Below are 17737 nucleotides of genomic sequence, written 5' to 3'. Positions count from 1 at the left end.
GGTTAGACGTGATAGATGGTAGAGTAAACTCCCCTAGCCAAAGCTTTACTTTATTGCTGTCTTCTATAATGTTTTCTTTATATATATGATGGAGCAAGGTTTCACAATATACAGTGACTTGCTCGTATTCAGCCCTCTCAAAAAATAATAATAATGAACTAACTAACATGTTTTGTCTTATTAATATTGCATTACACAACTTTTTAGGCATCTAGGGGAAGCTTGCCAATGTGCTTTTGCTAACTATAATCCGCTTGCACTGAAATGGCTGCTGCTACACAGGATTTCCTACTGCGCATGCGTCTGTCAGGTATACACCCGTTACAACGCATCTTTTACTCCGCACTACCATTACAACGCGACTTTTACTCCGCATACCATTACAACGCATTGCGCTGGGGGGCGCTCTAGGATAGGGAATAAGTATAATTTACTATCCAACACCTTCCCTAGGGTCCACGGGGACTGGAGTTAGAATAGTAAATTATACTTACCACTATCCAGCACCCCAAAGCGCTATGTGCTGTAATGGTATGCGTTATAAAAGTCGCGTTGTAACGGTATGCGGAGTAAAAGTATGCGGAGTAACATGGTACATCCGTCTGTCATGCCCACGTGATATGCTTTGTGGGAAAACTTCTACTTCTGCGAAGTAGAACTAAGATGGCCGTTATGTGTCCTAACGTGCAAGAAGCTTACATCGCTGCTTTGCTAAGCTGTTAGTTTTCGCTTAATATTAATGCAACAGTATGAAATAAAATAATGGGAATAGAGTAGAAAGAAGTGGTATACAGTGCATTCATTTATTCTATATCTCTAAAACTGTTTATTTTTTATTTTTACATGTTACAAAATAACGGGCCTAAATGCTTTGCTAAACTCCATCTTTTGAGAAACTATTCCTGCGCGACAAATCCTGAAGCCTCAGAAGCTGTAGCCTTGAACCTAAGTCAAGACGATCATGGAAGGCGGAGAAGAAGGAAGCTGAAATGATAAAATGTTTAATATGATTATTGATACATTTCACTACCGGGAGGAATAAAAGAACATGGGTAGAGAAAGTTATGGAAGGAAACGACTTGAACACATGATTGACAAGTTGCCTCAAGAAAAATATGGTGTGATGGCTACTCCACGTTCTTGTCCAATAAAATTGTGTGATTCACACATTGCAGCATTTGGGGGTGGCACATTGACCTGAAAAATAGTATAACTAGGGTACGTTTTGCTAGCTCGATTGTCCGACTTGTCCGAATAGCTGACCTGTCACTGACCCAACGCACTTAATAGGTGATCGGGAGCAGAGTTGCTGGCGGAGCACTCTGTCAGAAGATTCGATAACCCAATCGGGGTTCTGGGAAGGAGATCAATGACCCAATCAGGCTTCGACTGTTGGCTGCAAAGAGGGTTTACAACGCTGGCATTTTGAACTTTAGCTGTGGTGCAGGTCTTAGCCTGTGGTGGTCCTGACCTGATCCAATTTGGTCCGTATCCTGTCCTGGTTCTAATTTTGGATTGCACCTGTTCTTTCCTGCTGGGACCTGTACTTTGGGATTCTATTTTCGTTATCTCAGAATATGACCAGGGTTGGTCATCACACACCAAAATAGGTAACTATAAAGTAAGGGTTTGTCATTGTACTGTTTTCCCTTTCTCTTACCCACCCTCTGTTTAAATGCTTATCAACATTTTCTCTCCAAATTTGTTTTGCAATATATATCTTTTCAAATCTGCATTATTCTGAAAAATGGAAGTTAATCTGAATTCATGTTTATAAATCTCCAAAGTTTACTTAGATACAGATTTAAAACTTTTTCCGAGTTTGTAGTTATTCATGAATTAGTAAATGTTATTATTTGCTACCTATTTCCTCTCTACCTCCTTTGATCCTTTAGTACAATAGGCATCTGTGACTTGGATTGGTAAGATAAATGGTATAAAATCCAAATGGTAAAAACCCCAATCGATTAAGTGTAGGTTACCTGTTTAATGTATACATAGACATAAGGGCCCAGGTGAGTATTTTGAGCAGGTGAGCCCGCGCTCTATCATATATCTTGGAAATAGTTCCGGAAGCGACTTGATTTGCTCATCGTCTAATTTTATTTCTTTTCTATAGCTTTGCAGCTGGTCTGTTTTAACTTTCCAGGCGAGTAATTTCCCTGCCCCTTCACCATATTAAAAATAGGATATTTTGCTTGCTTACCATCTGTGCATAAGTCTATCTTGGAGAATACCCTCCAGCTGTTTTTTTACCTGATCTTGCTTATCCAGATCCTCTTTCAGTCCAAAACCGGATTGATTGTTCAATCTGTTCTCAATTCCACTCATTTCTACTTCTAAGCCCAAAGTCACTTCCCTATATTTCCTGTTTCTGTAGCTTGCTCTATTAGTGATACAACCTCTCCAGAAAGCTTTTAGGGTATCCCAAACTATAGTGATATTGGATGTATCTAAGTTGTTCTCTAGGAAGTGTTTGGTTTCAATGAGAAGAAAGGGAAACTCATCCTCCTCAAGCAATATATTCCGGTCAAATGACCAGGCTCAAACATTCTGTTGCTCTATAAAATCCATACCTAAAAGTATTCCTGAATGATAAGAAAGATGCAATGGAAGGTATTCAATCTCCTTAACTCAGTGTTTTAGACTATAACTAATCCAAGCTTAGTCAATTCTTGACTTATGTTTGTATTTTAGGTTTCTAAAGGATACTCCCAATTGCTCTCCGGACCTTTCCCTCCATATATCACATGGCCCTGTATGGGCCTTTGTTGTCAGAAGCGAATTCCTAGATCTAGAGGGAACTGCTGCCCTACAATTTGGTGATTTGTCCAATTTGGGATTTAGCACAATGTTAAAATCCCCAACGCATATTACTGGACTCGAAAAGTCAAAAAGATGGGAACAGCTGGTAATGAGATGTGAGTCGTCATCTTGATGGGGTACATAATATCCCACCAAGGTAAAACTTACGCCCATTAAGAAGATCTTCAAAAGGAGCCATCTGCCACTAAGATCTTCCCTATATTCTAGAATTTGGGCCTTAGCTTTTTTTCTAAAAAGGAACAATACTCCTCTGATATTTGCCGTCTGGTCAGTGCAAATGAAAGCATCCACCCACTTCTTGTATTTTTAACAGTTCCTTTGTCTCTGTCTTGTTTCCTAGATGAGAATGACCTGCGCCGGGTCGTCTCTTAAATACTGTAAAATTGTAGCTCTTCTTCCCTTCATGCCCAGGCCATTACCATTCCAGGACAAAAACTGATGAATTGGAATGGTATTTCAAAATTACACTTAGCAAATACTACCTTAACTCTACTAGCACCAAAGCATGGCCATAACCTTAACCAACAACACACACCCAATAGCCCACCAGCCCCCACACTGCTCCTGTTCTTCAAATTCAGTATCTTGATGGATGAGGTATTTTTAGTTTTTATCTGCTTGTGCTGCCCCCCTCCGCCCACCCACTTGGGAAAACCTTCCCCCATTACTCTGGTCTGATGTGTGACCAGTTTCGTGTCCATAGCTACCTCTCCCCTCCCCTCCATTCAAATTGTATCTTTGTATCAATATATCCATGTGTTAAAGAAAAAAGTAAAATACCCCTATAAACAAAAGCCTATATTTAAAAGGTGATAAATCAAAAGCGACAATTAAGAACCTACTCTCCACCCTTTTTTATATATATGTATACGTATATACATCCCTTATTTCTACATTTTCCAATTCTCATCTCATATTTTTATATGTATGAGTTCCAATCCTAAACCAGGTATCAAAGAGGAATCTCTACTCAGATATAACCTAGCCTTTAATGCAGAGGAAAGAGAACCAAGAAACCCAATCTTTATCATCCCTTCCCAGGGGCCTCTTTACTGATAGACTCTAACAATTTGTATGCCTCGTAGGTGGATCTAATATTGTACATCTTATTGTTGAACATTATTTTCAAGAAAGCCGGGACTTTTAGTTGTACTACTGCACCGACTTTCTTGAATTTTTCCATTCTTTAACCCAATTCCCACTGTCGTTCAAGTGTGGCTCTAGAAAGGTCCGAACACACCTATATTAATAATAATAATAAAGAGCTTATAGAGCGCTCAGTAACGCCATCAAGCGTGTCCCCGCGCTGAAGCTATCATTGAAACAGCATATAAGCCCAGGAACTATGCAGTATATAGATGTGTTTTAAGCAAAGCCCTAAACCGCAATTCACTGCTCTCCAGTCTCAGAGCAGGGGGGAGTTTGTTCCATTGTTGAGCTGCTTGGAGCGCAAAGGAGCGTCCACCCATTCTAGCCTTCCTAATCCTGGGGACTGTCAGCAATCCGGTACCCTCCGAACGGAGGGTCCTAGTAGGTTCATATCGGCTGACTAGATCCTTTAGGTATGTCGGTGATCTGTCCCAGAGGATTGGTGTCAGTACAACGCGTTGTGTTACAACGCATTCCGTTACAACGCAGATTTTACAACGCGGGATCCATTACAACGGATGTCAATACAATGCATGGCATTACATCGCAGATGCTATTACAACGCATGGCATTACATCGTAAGTATAGGTAAGTATACCTTTTTTTAAAAATGTTATTTAGTTTATTGTAATTAATTTTTTTAAAATAATTTAATTAAAAGACATTTAAAAATTGTCATTAATTTAATTTAATAAAATAATATCTATTTAATAAATGTAATTTTATTAAAAATTGTAATTAATTTAATTTAATTTAAAAAAAGTAATTAGTTTAATGTACATATTTTTTATAATGAAATTAAATTAAATTAAAAATATTAATTTATTTAATTTAATTAATTTAATTAAAAAATGTAATTAATGTAAAATAATTAATTTAATGTATTAAATATATTTTAAAATGGTAAATATAATTTAATTATCCCTAAACCCAAACCCTGCCCTAAAACCTAAAAACACCCCTGTACCCCAAAACCCAAACCCTGCCCTAAAACCTAAAAACACCCCTGTACCCCAAAACCCAAACCCTACCCTAAAACCTAAAAACACCCCTGTACCCCAAAACCAAAACCCTACCCTAAAACCTAAAAACACCCCTGTACCCCAAAACCCAAACCATACCCTAAAACCTAAAAACACCCCTGTACCCCAAAACCCAAACCCTGCCCTAAAACCTAAAAACACCCCTGTACCCCAAAACCCAAACCCTGCCCTAAAACCTAAAAACACCCCTGTACCCCAAAACCCAAACCCTACCCTAAAACCTAAAAACACCCCTGTACCCCAAAACCCAAACCCTGCCCTAAAACCTAAAAACACCCCTGTACCCCAAAACCCAAACCCTGCCCTAAAACCTAAAAACACCCCTGTACCCCAAAACCCAAACCCTGCCCTAAAACCTAAAAACACCCCTGTACCCCAAAACCCAAACCCTGCCCTAAAACCTAAAAACACCCCTGTACCCCAAAACCCAAACCCTGCCCTAAAACCTAAAAACACCCCTGTACCCCAAAACCCAAACCCTACCCTAAAACCTAAAAACACCCCTGTACCCCAAAACCCAAACCCTACCCTAAAACCTAAAAACACCCCTGAACCCCAAAACCCAAACCCTACCCTAAAACCTAAAAACACCCCTGTACCCCAAAACCCAAACCCTGCCCTAAAACCTAAAAACACCCCTGTACCCCAAAACCCAAACCCTGCCCTAAAACCTAAAAACACCCCTGTACCCCAAAACCCAAACCCTACCCTAAAACCTAAAAACACCCCTGTACCCCAAAACCCAAACCATGCCCTAAAACCTAAAAACACCCCTGAACCCCAAAACCCAAACCCTGCCCTAAAACCTATAAATACCCAAACACCCCAAAACATATACCTCAGTACCCCAAAACATATACTCCTATACTCATACTTATTTAAAAAATCACTTAAATTAATATATTTAATTTATAATATTTAAAAACAAAAATAAATATTTTTTTTTATTATTAATAATAATTAAATCAATTAAATAATATTAAATAAAATAAAAAAAAAATTAAATACTTACCAATACTTACGATGTAATAGTATGCGTTGTAATAGCATCTGCGATGTAATGCCATGCATTGTAATGACATCCGATGTAATGGATCCCGCGTTGTAAAATCTGCGTTGTAACGGAATGCTACGTAAAAGTTGCGTTGTAGGAGTAACATACCGTCCCAGACAATACGGTGACAGAAGAGGAGGCACTTAAACAGCACACGCTTCTTCACAGGCAGCCAATGAAGCGCATCCAGCGCCATTTTCGAGCTGGCTCTCCTGGGTCTTCCTAACACCAGTCTGGCGGCGGAGTTCTGTATGACTTGTAGGCGACCTATGCTGCCCTCGGTTGCCCCAAGGAACAGAATGTTGCCATAATCTAAACGCGAGGTCACCAGTGCCTGCGTTAGTTTCCTTCTGGCCGATAAAGGGAGGAGGTCTAAAGTTTTGTTTAGGGTCTTTAGTACTCCAAAACATTTGCCCACAAGACGCCTTATGTGGCCATCATATGAGAGGGAGGGATTCATCCAGATTCCTAAATTCTTGGCCTCCTGACATGGTATGGGGGTAGGGCCCAGACATGAAGGCCACCACTCAGCCGACCAGTTTTCGCTTTTACCCCCTACCACCAGCACCTCTGTTTTAGAGCCATTGAGTTTTAAGCAATGGGCATCCATCCACTCTGCTAGTGCCTGCATACAGGATTTAAAGTTGTTAGGGGTGTTGGAGGTGTTCTGCGATAGGGAGATCATCAGCTGGGTGTCGTCAGCATACGACACCAATTCCACCCCAAAAGAATGTACAACTTTCGCCAGGGAGGCCATGTATAGATTAAAAAGAGTGGGGCTCAGAGCTGAGCCCTGAGGCACTCCCTGGTCTAGTGACATCTCCACTGAGCGGCATGTCCCTTGCTGTACCTGGAAACATCTTTCCGTAAGAAACGATTTCAGCCAGCACAGCGCAGGACCAACGACCCCGGCTTCGCTCAGACACCGTAGCAGGATGGAATGCGCTACGGTGTCAAAAGCCGCGCTTAGGTCGAGCATGATCAAGGCCATTGTATGCCCTGCATCTGCCCCTGCTCTTAAGGTCTCAGTGGCCCGCCCTAAATCCTGATTGTGAGGGATGGAGTAAATTCCATTTTTCTAGGTGCTCCATGAGCTGAGCATTAACCACCTTCTCAGCCACCTTCGCCACATACGGCAATAAGGAAATAGGTCTAAGGTTTTCTAGCACCTCCAAGCTTACATTCGTTTTTTTCCTTATTGGCAGTACTATGGCCTTCTTCCACACCATAGGGACTTGTTGAGTGGAAAAGGAGGTTTGTAGGACGTGTCTGATGTGATGTTCCAGGGCTGTCAGGCCTTCTGAGATGACGCAGGCCGGAGCCGGATCATTAGGGGAGCCGGACTTCACACTTCGACAGATCTTTATTAGCTTGTCAGCTGCGGGGACCTCGAAAGTTAGTAGTGAGGAATCAGGAGCTGCCAGTGAGCTGTCTGCTATAAAATCTATACCCTTATCTGGTTGTTGAGAGAAGGAGGCATAAATCTTTTTGACTTTACTGGAGAAAAAGTCGGCGACTTTATTGCATCCCTCCTTGGAGGTCTTTGTGGGGGTATTAGAGCTGGAGACTAAAGATATTTCTTTATATATTTTGAACAATTCTCGCGAGGAGCTCTCGGCATCCTCAATACGAGTCTGAAAGTATTTGGCTTTTGCTCTACGCACCGCATACTGATAGCTCCGGTGTGCTGAGCTATAACTGTTTTTTGCTTGTTCACTCGGGTTCCTTCTCCAGCTCCTTTCAAGCTTTTTGCAGTTAGATTTAATTTGCTGGAGTTCGGTAGTGAACCATGGGGCAGTACGTTGTCTGCCTTCTCTGCCTTTACCCTTGCACATGGGAGCTAGCTCATCCAGGGTGGCTGTTACAAGTAGATTAAATTCCTTGTTCGCCTGATCACTATCCATGGAACGTAATGGTTGTGCTTTCTGGATGGCACTTATAAAGTTTTCTTTGGAGCATTGTCTCCATTTGCGTTTCATAATATTTCCTTCCTTCCTCAAAAGAGAAATATTTACTTCTTAACATATTCGCCTTCAGGGCCAAGTTCAACATTTTTTCCTTAATAGCATAGGTAAGGAAGTTTATAAGAATCTTCCTAGATTTGGCTCTGCTGGGATTGTGGTGAAATGGGTCCCTATGGATTATTTGGATATCTCTTTCCAAGAGCTCTGTTGACACCTCAAGTGCTAAGGTCTCCTTAAGCAGCGTAATGACAAAGGTCTTAACGTCTGTCCCCTCCTTGCCCTCCGGGACATTCAAGAATCGTAAGTTGTTAACACGAGTTATTTTCAAGTAAGCCCACCCTGTCTCGCAAAGTGATTTCATCTCTATGTAGATTTTGTATTTTCCTCTCTGCCATCCCCAGATTTGTCTTGAGATCCTCGACTGAGCTCCCCTAAGATTGAGTGCCTAAATTTACCAGATCAACCTTCTTTTCCAACGTCTCACAAGCCGCCCGTATCTCAGTTTTCGTTGTTTGCAGAAACCGCAAAGCCCCTTTTTATGTCTTTTTTTAAGGAAGTAAATAGAGATTCTATCGAGACCCCTGAAAAACAATTGACTTCAGCTGCACTTATCTGGATATTAGGTTCCCCTCCATTTCCTTCCTGCAACGCAGCCTGCCTCTCCAAAGCTGCCTCAGATACCGCGGATAACGTAGAGGAGATGGGAGTTGTAGGCATAATATCCGAAGGCATGGCACCACAGCTGAGAGGGATCCCATTAGGTTCCATACTGCCTAAGGAGTTATCAGCAGCTGAGCTGTGAGATTCAAAATCCTCTCCCTGTTTTGACACACTCAAAACCTCTGGTTGTATCCTGAAAAAGGAGCGTAAAGATGGAGTAACTCTCATTTTATAGTTTGAGGTAGCACTTTTTTTCCTACTCCCTTTTATGCTCCTTCCCTTCACTTGGTAACTCTGAAAGGCTGTGTTGTGGTCTGTGGGGAGAGTGTCAACACCCTTTATTTTTTCTCTCTGAGAGTTTGACCCTAATATCTTTTAGGCCGTTGTCCTGCTCTTTGGCACTGCCTTCTTGTCCCGCCTCACTCTTTCCATGTTTACCTCTCTTTTTTCACCCCTTTCATAGAGTTCGTTTTTTAACTATGTAATTTTGGTGCCCCTTACAAACCTTAGGGTGAGTTTCTATTTCCTGAATGGAGGAAGTCTCACTCTTACCGCTGACGCTGATAATTCCTTCTTCTAACCAGCCTTTCCCTTCTCCACCAGTCATCAGCTCGAGCAACCTGCTGATGCTGCCGCTGCCACTGCTGACCCAGAGGAGACCCCAGGCCGCCGCTCTGCGAGCGCATCTCAACTACGGGGCAGCTCCGAACCACCGCAGGAGGTGGAGCGGATGCGCCAGAAACAGAGCGATGGTCGTTCGGGAGAGGGACCCGACACACATCAGAAAGTAACACACGAGAAGAAAAAGGAAAGGTAAGAGTCCTACCATATTTCTCGGCTGCCATCGGTCCATTTCCTGCCCACTGCTAGCTTACAGCTCCAGAGGGGAGAGAGAGCTTCACAGGACGCGCGCACCACTAAGCTAGTGGGTGCCATGATTCCCCCAAGATGTTTGACTGTCAGTCACACAGCATTTGCCTTGTTTATTAAAAGGGACACCAGTCCCTGCTATTATTCCAATGCTCACTCTGCTATCTAACGTAAGTTATTTTATCTTGAATAACTACAACTGCTGCTGCTTGCGGGCAGGCATCCTGTATATAGTAACTGTTTCACAACATGTTACATGTTGTAGAAATGTTATTTTTCCACCCCCACATAAGATTGTAGATAGGTCACTATAGCCTTCCATTTCTACTTTAAAAACAGATTTCAAAAAGCTAAGCAGACTCAAAGCGCAATTGTTTCAAGAAGAAGTTGCTCTCACTTCTGCTCATGAGACCTTCAAATTGCAGGTGGCTAGAACATCAAGTGAGATTCAGTCACAGCTGAATACGAATCTCCCACTACATTTTGGGGAATACATTTCCCAAATATTTAATGCATCTGATACCGACAGCCTTGCACATTTTTTAAAACTTGTGGAATCCGGCCGTGTTACATCCTTTTAGACTATTTTTGGAGTATTACCTGCTTTTAAGCATTACATTTTTTCCAAGGCCTTTGGCGGGTTTCCCCTGGTGCATTTGCTGATTTGCGGAGTGCTGGTTCTTCTACTCCTACTAAGAATGGCTGCTCATCCTGTGGTTTAGCCCAGCCCAGCCCTGGCCAATTGTGGCTGTAACATGAACGAATGCAGCAGCTTTTTGGATGCTTGCCATTGGCGATTCTTGACATCAGCTATAGGCTTACCTTCTGCCACGTCTACTTCACTTGCATGCAACTTGTGTTTTACTGTCGCCGGAGCCCCTTTCACCGGGTCCTGGATGTCTGCCATGCCAATACATCACGCGCTGACCTGGATTATGTACTGTTGGTGGGTCCGATGCTGGCCCGTGACCAGGAATGTTACGGGGACAGAAGCCTAATGTATGCATTTACTCTTTGAATATTCCTAGGCTTGAGTACCTGTGCTGCTGCGCAGCGCCTCTTGCAGCAGAGGATCATCAAATATTATTGCCCAGTAATGCTCCTGGTTGCACAAGATAATGAGGAGCAAGTCTGTTCTTTGGCCTTGCTCAATTGAATGGCATTTCTCTTTGCAAGGGAAGATACGGATAGCCTTTTGGAACAGATTGCATTCCATGGTGCACGTGATCTTTTTACTTTTGTTGAATCTCACGACATTGGCTTGGGGACCCGTCTCAAAGGCCTGTTTTTTATTTATATATTTTTTACCTTCTCATTCATACCCTATAAATTCATATTTAGATTTTTTTCTCCATGGTTTGGCTTTTGACCAGCCGCTTTGTCTCTACTTACCTCTACCTTCTGTTTCTCTGGATGCTACAGACTGTGGCTGGTGGGACATTGTTGACATCACTAATTTAGCCTGAGCCCCACAGCCAATATGCTGCTTTGCGCACATTACTACACAGCTTTACTTTTTGAAACAACTCTATTTGTTTCTTTCACATAGGGCCCAACATACTTTTAGTCTTATGGGAATACATGAATAGGTGGAGAGGGACCTTTCCAGAAAGAGTAGCGAGACAGACCTATGGTGTAGAACTACCATCTATAGTATAAAGGTTTGGGGTCTGCAAACAAAGCCCAGAGATCTTCTGATATATATTAATACTTCTTCTTAGCAAGGGGAGGGAGGTTAGGCTCTGTAGTCTTTTCATTATGACATCTCCCTTCATGATATATGGAGTAGCTGCTGTGCTGACTGTATTTGTCCTATGCATTTTTACTGCTTGTTGTGCATGTATACTGCATGGTATGGCATGTTAGTTAGAACAAATATCTTAAACTGTTTTGTGTCTCTGCCAGATTTTATTGTTGACAGGTGCAAGAGTGCGAGTGAAAGGGTGTGTCTTGTTACTGCGAATCCTGAGTGTTGTGTTCTGGGTGTCTAATCACTTGTTCTCTGTGAGTGAGAAGGAGAACAAGTGTGACACTATAGCAAGTCGGACTGGTGCTTATGGGTACTCTGGTAATAGGATGACTTAGTCCCCACTCACCAAGGTCCCATAATCCTAAGCATAGTTCTGTTCCTGGGCAGAATGCCTGCAACAATTCCTGACACATCCAACATCCCATTCTCATTGTGTCTCCCAATAATGACCTGCCTTACCTGCGGTGAGGCTGAGATGATGGTGGATGTAGGTGTTGGTGGCTACCTGTTCAGTCACTGCTGTTCTCATCAGGACTAGGGCTGGGCGTAGTTTGCGGAGTAGTGCTACGCGAAGCTACGTGAAGTGAACTTAGCACTACCCGAGCCTCGCATAGCATATGCAAACTGCGTAGTAGCATGTTCGCACTGTGCAAGATGCCATTTTCAGTGATTGCACAGTGCGAACAATCATCCGGCACTGTGCAATCATTGAAAAGGACATCTTGCACAGTGCGAGCTGTAGTTTTCTGCCGCTCGAGGAGATTTTTCCTCGAGCTGCAGCTTACTCAATGCGGACTGGTAGTTTCTCATTGTGAGCGGTCATGAGCATACGTGACCACTCGCAATAAGAAAACAGACCTCCCAGCATTGAGAATCTCGCAGGTAGGTTTTTTTTCCACGGCAACTTGATGTATCTGATAGCGAACGAGGAAAAAGTCTCGCTAAGATGTAATTTTGCTTGCTCGCGGTCGCCAACTTGTTGTTGAGGACCGCTATCAAGCAAAAAATGACTGCTGCACTATGCTACGCTATGCTACGTGTGTTCGCACTGTGCTACGTGCAGCTAGCGTAGTGCGAAGTTGTGCAATCTTCGCAAACTACGCGAGCGTAGCGTAGTGCTTCCCCCAGTCCTAACCAGGACCCAGGATGTGGGACTGTTGGATTGGGCTGATGGGGAAATGGCAGGCTAGGTTGGACTGTAGTAGTCAATTTGTTGTTTGGCATCATGTATTGATCTGTCAACAATTGGTGCATCAGGTAAAGTGAGATGTAAGATAGTAAACAAGCTAGGCCTAGGTTTACCATGTAATTGAGTGGATGGATGGTTTTGCTACTTTGTGGATCAGCAATAAATTGCGACTTCATTTTCCTGTGTGGTGTATACATGTTTTTTATTTTATGGCTATTCAGAGTAGGTAATGAGGTTTTTGCTATGGTGTTTAGAAAATGGCACGGTAATTAGGGTAAATGGTGTCACTTCCTGCAATGTGACTTACTATGACATGAGATGGTGTGGTCTTTGTATGTGATAAGTAGCAATGCTCTCGCAACCACATAACAATGTAAATATAAGAAATTGTATCATAAACAGTAATAACAAGTAGGTAGTGGTCCGTCCTTGGAACAAGGCGACCGGGAACACACAGAGGAGGGATACCGATCTACAGTTCGAAAATCCACAGAGGGATCGAACTACCAACCAGGTTTAACTCTTTTATTTGGATCCCCTCCCGGTACAGTCAGACACATACACGTGTCTAGTCTGATTTTGGTACTGATGAGCCACACTGGGCTTGAGGGATAATCATAGAAGACTAACTTGTCGCTCCAAACCCGGAGCAAGGGTTTTTTTCAATTAACCATATTGAACACTCAGCAACTCATACACAGGATTCATCTACCAGTATTATTCACTTTTCGTATCGACCCACAGACGTTTGGGTCTCCCCACCAGCCCTGAAGAGTCGTGTTGACTCCACTTTGAACACGACGAAACACGTGTCGGCTGAATGTGGATCCAATAAACATCTTTCCATAAGGAATATAAACACAAAGATTTGCTTTTGTTCACTACCTACTTGTTATTACTGTTTATGATACAATTTCTTATATTTACATTGTTATGTGGTTGCGAGAGCATTGCTACTTATAATGTTGTGAAAGTCTTGTAGATTTTCGTTAGAACGGTTTAGGGCTTCCCCGTTCGCTCTTCACGCACCACGCCTAAGATACTTTTACCCTATGGAACCTAACGTTGACTCTAGGTAGAGCGCCCCACATATCTGAGTTTCTAAAAACCCCCTTCAGCCTTTTTCCGTCTTTGTATGTGATTCAGATATTTAGATTTTTCCTTTGGAAATGATGCATGTAGTTGGAGGCATGGTGCCAGTGGATATGTGCATACTTTTGTGAGTACATTGAAGTTCTGTGCCCTGTGTGCTGTGGTGTACTCATGCTTTCATTTCATTATACATGCATATCTGTGTCTATGGGCATTCCTTTTCCAATTTAAAATGTGTGCTTCTCCTGTGATTTGGCAGACTGACTGTACATACCTGATGATGACATTCCCTCATTTTCCATACACAGCATGCAACTGAACATTTTCTACAGTATTGACTTCTGTTGGGTGGTAATTTTAATCTATAGGGGTAGGTGTCTAACTTAATGGTGATGACTCCCGCGTCTGTTGGGGTTAAAATATTCATTGCAGATGTATAGTAGAGGAATGACATGCATGATGGACTCTAGAGTAGGCCTGGGTGCAAATTCCGTTCTGCTCGCGAATTTGCGATAATTTGACATGTTTGCGTTCCGCGGAGATCGCGAAAATGTCAACATTTCCGCAATTCGCATCTTACTGGAAAATGTTGACTTGGTCGCGCTGTAAAAAAACATACATTCTCGAGTGATTGCCTTACCTGAATTCCCGCGTTCGCCGACAAGTTTTCCCAATCCGGTCGCGTTCTCCATGTGATGTTGGATTGTGGAAGCCATTTTGAGCTACCTGTCAAGAGTTCGGGCCCGCATTGATGTCATTCGTCGTGCGATCACGTCATTCATCGTGCAATCACGTCTTTCTTCTCGCGATCATGCTCCACCGCGAGTGAGAGCGAGAGGATGCAGACAAGTCATATCGAATGCGACAAGGAGCCAGAGAACCTAAACATTTCATATCCAACGTGACAGGGAGCGAGAGAACGCGATCAAGTCATTTTGGACGCGTTGGTGGAAGTAATACGAAGCTCGAGAACTCGAACATGTGAAATTTTCAATTTGGAGAAGAATATCAGCTCTAGCAGCATGAAACCTTCTGAAAATGATGGTTTGGATGACAAAAACTCAGATTGACATTTGCCTGTCCTTTTTTGTGCAAGGAGTCCTTTTTTGAAAAGGTGGTGAGAGGGAGGAAGTGCCACAGAATTTCCAACTTCCTGTTCCTGTCCAGCAGGCTACTCCCAGTGCTTTGTCCATCTACTGGCCATTCTGCCTTTGGATTTTGAGCTGGAAAAATCACTCTTTTTGTCTGCTGCATCATTGAAATTGGATTTGAGGATTTTTAAATTGGATATTTTACAAGTAAGTGGTTGTTGTGTCTGTTTGATTGGGCATTGCAGTTGTTGCAACTACAATTTAATTTTGGTAACTATCATTCCTTTTTTTTAAAATGTTGTGGGTAGTAGTAGTCAGTAGTAGGGCAGAGCTAGTCATGGCCTCATGGGTGTGTGCATGATGAAGCAACGGTTCCTTTGGTGTTTTTTGAATGTATTTCATTTTCAAGCATGATATTGGGCCTGGATGGCATTGGATTGATTTGGGTAATGTGTTTTTTTGGGGTGGACTTTCTGTTGTTGGGCCTGGCCTTGTGGCTGGTGGACATTTGAAAGTCTAGGCCTGCAAGCTTGTCTGGCCTTGTCTGCTAACAGGCCTGCTTTCATCCAGTAGGCACGGAGCAGGTAGCCACAGCTTTATTAATCAAGTGTTTCTGTGTGTGGTCTGTTGTATTTAGACATCATTTAGGGAATGGATGGCATTTGATTGCGTTGGGAAGTGTGTTTTTTGTGGTAGTGGGCTTTCTGATGTTGTTAGGCCTGGCCATGTGGCTGATGGCCATTTTGAAGCCTAGGCTTGCAAGCTTGTGTGGCCTTGTCTGCCATCAGGCCTGCTTTCATCCAGTAGGCTCAGAGCAGGTAGCCACAGCTGTATTAATCAAGTGTTTCTGTGTGTGGTCAGTTGAATTTAGACATCATTTAGGGCATAGATGGCATTGGATTGAGTTGGGAAGTGTGTTTTTTTGGGGGTGGGATTTCTGATGTTGTTGGGCCTGGCAATGTGGCTGGTGGCCTTTCTTTGTGTTAGGAGTTAGTGGTGTCCTGCTTTTGGCATATAGGCCTGCATGGTTTTCCTTTTGGCTTACTGCTTCCATCCATCCACTCCCTTTGCAAGCAGCAGCTCCATGACCGATGTGATGCTCTAATAATTTAATTGCAAATAGGGTCCACCCCACTTCCATTACATTTTTAAAATGATGGTTCTTATTCTCTTTCCTATCCTTCCTATCCTTCCTGAGAGTGTAATGTGTGTACACAGTAGTATAACATAGCCCTTGTTGACAAAGTCTCAGATATGGCTAGACTATATCTTTTGTTTGCACTAATACAGTAGTAACTGAAACACAACAACAAATGCAACATTTCACTGATGTTCTTCACCTGAATTATTTGCTTTTAGGTACACAAAAAGCCGGAGGAGGAGATGTCATCATCACCCATTGTACTGCCAGCCAGACAGAAGTCCCGCGCATCCCATCCATGTGTGAACGCAACTTGTTGTGCATCTGCGTCCTGCCTGACATCTGAAGAAGATGGCCCCAAAGAAAGGTACCGATCCAGACCAAGAAAGTTGCTGGTGAGAAGAAGGAACAGAAAAAAGAAGTGCCATTAACTACGACTGGTATGCAGGCCAATGTTATTTTGTGAGCAAAAAAGTTACGTCTGCGGCAGCATTGTGCAGGAAACAAGCAGGGAGCAGCACCTCCATATCAGAGATCCAACCCCACCCCACCAACCTAGGCCCAAGCCCTTGAGTGTCGCAGAGGTATCCAGTCTACTAACGAGCAGCGATGTTGAATTGTCATCATCGCAAAGGAGTACACAATCAACGCAGGCAACTCAGCAGATAAGTGTGCAGCAGCATCAACAGCAGCAGCAACCGCAATAACAGCAGCACCCGCAAGAACAACAGCAGCAGCAGCTGCAAGAACAACAACAGCAGCAGCCGCAAGAACAACAACAGCAGCAGCCACAAGAACAGCAGCAGCAGCTGCAAGAACAACAGCAGCAGCAGCAGCCACAAGTACAACAGCAGCAGCCACAAGAACAGCCCACAATAATAGTTGTTGCTCCTGACGTAGGGGCATTTCAGGAAATCAAGCTTCCTGCAGACAAAGTGGAACAAATCATTGTTTCGGAAGATCTATTGTCTTCCAGACCACCAGCAAGGAAAAGGAGGCGTGGTCCATCATCTTCTTCTTCAAGCCCCGCTTCCGATGACCGTGATGCCACTTGGCAGCCACCAGCTCAGTCTGAGACTGATCCACGCCACAAGACAATGCTTCTAAAAAGGAAGGTTGCCAAAAAACGTACAGTTATGGAGGTAGATGGAGAAGAGGGGGGTGATGTTGATGAAGAGGACGAGCCAGTCATCACGCACATCTCTCCCACCCCAAAGGGGATGGAGACCAACATTCTCACCCTATCCAGAAAGGCTGCTACTGAGCGGGATGTAGCACGGATACCACCAACGCATGTTAGACCACCACAACCTCCAGCTGCCATATTTTCCAAGGCCCGGCAGGGACCTACATCCAGATCAACCATCTCAGAAGGTGGTAGTAGTAAAAGTCACAGTGTAGCTGCACACCCTCCAGTTCATCTGGTATTGAAAGTGGCACATCCAGCAGAGCCAGAAAGTTCTCCTCCCCAGTTTGGGAATTCTTTTCTGTTAGCACCAAGGAGTAGAATGTTGCAATATGCTCAATTTGTCGCTCAGGTGTTCGGCACGGTAAGCTTGGTACAAACTATGGTACTAGAGGCTAAGCAAGTCATCGCAGAATGCACCACACTATTGTGTGGGAGAATCACCTACTTAAGTAGAAAAGAAAGTAGAAAAACTCAACCCATTGAATTTGGTCAGGAAGAATAAGGGGACAAATTATTGCGGTGGAAGGTGGAGCGGGAGGCATTTCTAGCACTGTCCCCAGTAGTGTACCATCCACATCCTCCTCAGTAACATCTGAGTGGCACCCCAGTAAGAGCCATACTCAGGCTGAGACACCAAGGCATCCGAGTACTGCATTGAGACAAACTGCGTCGTTGAGCCTAAGTGCGTTGATGAAAACAACAGCAGCACAAAGGAAAGT

The sequence above is a fragment of the Lissotriton vulgaris genome, chromosome 4_1 (assembly GCF_964263255.1).
Source record: "Lissotriton vulgaris chromosome 4_1, aLisVul1.2, whole genome shotgun sequence".
In the NCBI taxonomy this organism is placed as follows: Eukaryota; Metazoa; Chordata; class Amphibia; order Caudata; family Salamandridae; genus Lissotriton; species Lissotriton vulgaris.
The sequence above is the reverse complement of the archived record's forward strand: the minus strand, read 5'-3'. Positions refer to the sequence as shown.